The sequence below is a fragment of the Dipodomys spectabilis genome, unplaced genomic scaffold (assembly GCF_019054845.1).
Source record: "Dipodomys spectabilis isolate Male_0828 unplaced genomic scaffold, ASM1905484v1 ptg000365l, whole genome shotgun sequence".
NCBI classification, from domain to species: domain Eukaryota; kingdom Metazoa; phylum Chordata; class Mammalia; order Rodentia; family Heteromyidae; genus Dipodomys; species Dipodomys spectabilis.
The window spans coordinates 13,725,001-13,729,653 of record NW_024871042.1 but is presented as its reverse complement, the minus strand read 5'-3'; the positions used below and the strand labels follow the sequence as shown (position 1 = coordinate 13,729,653).

General features: G+C 45.6%; 1 non-coding gene across 1 annotated transcript; it reads right to left on the bottom strand.

The window, feature by feature from the left end:
* Window positions 1-4,275: 4,275 nt before the first annotated feature.
* Trnaa-ugc lies at window positions 4,276-4,345 on the bottom strand. Its single transcript has one exon. It is a non-coding gene; the product is annotated as a tRNA-Ala (tRNA).
* Between the last annotated feature and the right edge of the window lie 308 nt (window positions 4,346-4,653).

Genomic DNA, 4,653 nt, shown 5'->3' with positions numbered 1-4,653 from the left:
TAAATGTTAACCAATCATGTAATTTCTTATGTAAAAGTTCCTTAAAGTTGTTTGTTTAATACTATAAAAACTGTGCTGATTCTATGCTCGGGCCTCTTAGTGTCACCGGTTACCGAACGCGAAGAACCAAGCTTGAGCTTGCAATAAACAACTCTTTGCTGTTTGCATTGATCATGGTCTCTGGTGGTCTGTGAGGGGGCATCCAAAAACGAGGTACTTCATATTGTTATGTTTGTTTTTGTTTTTACAATCCCCTTGCATCCTGACTGTCAGGACCCTTTTGCTTTTACGGGTGGACCTGGATACTTCCAGGACCCAACAATTACCCTGGACAGTCTTCTCTCAAGGGTTTCAAGACAGTTCCCCCCACCTCCCCCCTACTCCCCTCACCCTCCCGCCTTTTTTTTTGGACAAGCTTTAGCCAAGGATCTCTTCTCTCTTCAGGTTTGGCTTACCCGACAATGGACCTGCTTTCATCTCCAAAGTGACCCAACAGATGGCATCCTCTCTAAACATCTTCACATTCCTTATGGCCTCAGTCTTCTGGGAAAGTTGAAAGAGCTGATGCGCTCCTCAAAACACAACTTACTAAACTTTCTCTAGAGCTCCAGCAAACTGGCCAGAACTGTCACCCCTGGCGCTCACCCGCTTACGTGTTTCTCCCCGCAGCCCTACTTTCCTCAGCCGCTTTGAATTAATGTATGGAAGACCTTTTCTCCTAGGTAATTTCCCTACTGACAATACCAAGACTCCACTGGTAGACTACCTTCCTGTCCTAACTTTTTTTAGGCACATGTTATTCCAACATGCTAATCAATGTCTCCCTCAGCCTCATCAAGGCCCCTTCCTCACTTTCCCAATTTTGCCTTGAGATCAAGTGTTTCTCAAGACCCTTAATCCATCTGGTTCACATCCTAAGTAGACAGGCCCTCACTAGTTTCTGCTGACCATCCCCCAGCAGTCAAACTCAAGGGACAGCCACAGTGGATTCATCTGTCAAGAATAAAAAGGGTTCCTGCTCCTGCCCCTTCTATACCAACACTGACTTCAAGGTATACCTGTTCCCCCTGGGCCTACCAAGATGAGGCTGTCTTGCATCCCTGAAGATCCAGTGAGTAACACTGACCAGCTGCTCTCCACACACCTCTCTCCTTCATCCCTCCAAGCCATGGACATCCAATCTTTTCAGTAATACTTTCCTTTCATTTTTTGTCCAGCCCCTGCCTCAGGAGACCTCCTCCAGACTTCATCTAAGGACTTGAGTCTACCAAGGGACAGCTGTTGCTTGCTTCCTTCTCTGGGAGAGGACCACATTTCTGCCTTTTACCCCTAATGTCGGCACCCCTTGCCAGCAGGAAGTAGACAGAGAGAATCTGCATCTTTTTTCATAATTACTAAAAGGCTGGAATGTAAGGTCTGACCCAGGAATATGGGGCAGACTTCTCCCTCCTCCTAAGTCTCCACCCAGTATCTGCATTACCTAGGCAACTGGCACACCTGGAGGAAAGTCACATCTGCATCTGATGTAGCCAGATACTTCTCCTACCTGGCTACACCTCCCTTTCCCTGGTTACACCTTCTCTCCCCTTACACCCCCCCCCAAGACATGGCCCAGGGGTGGCTGGCCCCTTTTATTCACCACCCATGTGGAGTACCAACCTGTCCAGAGGCCAGCCTGCTGTTGGAAATAAACCTTTCCCTTGCCTGAATACTGAGTGGTGCTCTCTTTCATTGGCTACCAATTTAATTTACCTAACACATATTATCTGAGTTCTGGTTTCATCAGATACATAATCTCTATTCCCTAGAGGTGGTGGGTGTGAGGAAACTGCTGCATGTAAGGGCAGAGGCCTCAGAGCAGGTGCCCTGCAGTATTGGAGATCAGGCTCTGTAGACAGCTGCCTGTGGAGAGCACAGACGAAGGCCCTGAGGCTACTGATTCCTGGAGGAGACCAGTTTTTTGGTGAATTTCTAGAAGCACCACTATGTTTTGTTGGGGAAAGAAGGGGAACAAAAGTGGGTAGTGGATGAAAGGGAAAAACTGGGAGATGGAGGAAAGGATTGCCATTGTCCAAAAAAATGTACTCTTTACCCAACTTATGTAACTGTAACCTCTCTATGCATCACCTTCATTTTATTTATTTATTTTTGCCAGTCCAGGGCCTGGGCACTATCCCTGAGTTTCTTTTGCTCAAGGCTAATACTCTACCACTTGAGCCACAGCACAACCCGCAGCCTTTTCTGTTTATGTGGAGCTGAGGAATCGAATCCAGGGTTTCATGCATGCTAGCAAGCCCTCTACCACTAAGCCACATTCCCAACCCTCAAAAACACTCTTATGTGGGCTGGGAAGGTGGCTCAGTGGTGGAGTGCTTGCCTTGAATGCATGAGGCCCTGAGTTTGATTCCTCAGTTCCACATAAGCAGAAAAATCCAGAAGTGGCACTGTGGCTCTTAAGTGGTAGAATGCAAACCTTGAGCAAAAGAAGTTTAGAGACAGTGTCCAGGCCCTGAGTTCAAGCCCCAAGACTGGCAAGAAAAAAAAAAGAGAGAAAGAAATAAAGAAAAACTGGCCTGATCAGGGATTTAATGATCATTTCTCTCCTGGTCTCTTGGTAGTCAGAGAAGATAGTTTTGATTTGAAGTTTCAGGATTTTAGTATGAGTGAATCCATTTGTGTTTGGGCTATTAAGGTGTAGTGAAGAAGCTTGATTCAAATCAATGGCCTCCATAAATTTTATTGACAGGAGTTTGCTTTGTGGTGGATCTTTCACCATGGAGGATAATGGTTAGGATTGGGTAAGGGTAATGAAACTATGCAAAATAGGAAGAATTTTGAAATGAAAGATTTAAAGATCTTAAGATTTAAACTCTCTGTTGATAGCCTCCTCTGAAGAGCTAGTGGATGAGTCTTAGTTGCTGTGGGCCCTTGGACAGGTTAGCTATTGCTAGCCAGACCAGGTTGCTCTTGTCAATGAGAATTCAGGAGGAAGCCAAGAGTCCGAATGAGGTGGCTCAGGCTCATTCACTGTGTTAAAAGACTGTTTGTGACATTTGCTAATGGACTTCGTTCAAGGGGACCAGGGCAGTAATTATTGGGCCCGTTGCATTGGCTGGGAGTTCACCACTTAGGCTATTCCTCTAAGCCATGAATTGGGCTTCACAGTGGAAGCAAGACTGAGCTCAGCTCTGATGCCAACAAAGACCAATAGATATTTAGGACTAAAAAATTACCCCAAGGCAATGTCAAGATAAAAGGTTTCAGACTTAATTCTCCATAGGACTAGTACTAAAGGCAGATAAAAGGCACGTTTAGATGTTTAAGGTTGCCAGATATTAAGGAGTGGGGCTCATAAGCCGGTTTGGCTGGATTCTTGCTGAAACTGGGCACTGAAACTTAAAAGATCCTGGCTAAAGTTTTAGCCAAAAGGAGAGACACTGTCTGCTCAGTGGTAAGACTGAGAAAAAAAAACCAAACTCATTTCTGGAGTTTTCCATGTGGATGAGGCCCCTACAGAGCTTCAGAAAATCATCAGTGATTCTGATTGCATTGAATATTTCTTTTGAAAAATGTGGTGATTGGGCTGGGAAGGTGGCTCAGTGGTAGAGTGCTTGCCTCGCATGCATGAGGCCCAGGTTCAATTCCTTAGCACCACATAAGAAGTGGTGCCATGGTTCAAGTGTTAGAGCGCTCGCCTTGAGCTGAAGAGCCGAGGGACAGCACCCAGGCCTAGAGTTCAGGCCCCACAACCAGCAAAAAGAAAAAAAAAAAGTGGTGATTGATATGACTATTCTTTATATTTTGCTGGTTACAATGTGATGCAACCATTGATAAGATTTTTTTCAGAGGATAAAACATCCCTTTCCTTATTCATTCCAATCAAGTTAATCAGTAAGGTTGGCTTTCCTACCTGTATTGAAACAGGGGTATGTACCAGTCTGCAGGGAGTGGGAAGGTGGGGGCACATACCCCTATCATTATGGACCAGTATAGCCATATGGAATTATATTCTAGGATTCTCAAAGAGGCCAGGTACCAGTGGCTCACACCTGTAATTCTAGCTACTCAGGAGGTTGAGATCTGAGGATCATGGTTCAATGCCACCCCCGGCAGGAAAGTCTGTGAGATTCTTTTTTTTTTTTTGGAGGGGGGGGGGGTCCAGTCGTGGGGCCTGAACTCTGGGCCTGGGTGCTGTCCCTCAGCTCTTCAGCTCAAGGCTAGCAATCTACCACTTGAGCCACAGCGCCACTTCCAGCTTCTTTCTTTTTGCTTATGTGGTGCTGAGGAATCGAACCCAGGGCCTCATGCATGCAAGGCAAGCGCTCTACCACTGAGCCACAGCACCACTTCCGGCTTTTTTTTCTGTTTATGTGGTGCTGAGGAATCAAACCCAGGGCCTCATGTATGCAAGGCAAGTGCTCTACCATTGAGCCACCTTCCCAGCTCCATGTGAGATTCTTAGCTTCAATTAACTACCAGAAAACTGGAAGTGGCACTCAAGTGGTAGAGTGCTAGCCTTGAGCTGAAGAACTCAGGGATAGCACTCAGGCCCAGAGTTCAAGCCCCAGGACTGAAAAAAAAAAAAAAAAGACAATAACTATAAAAAAAAACAATAACTATATATGTATATATATATATATAACTATATATGCA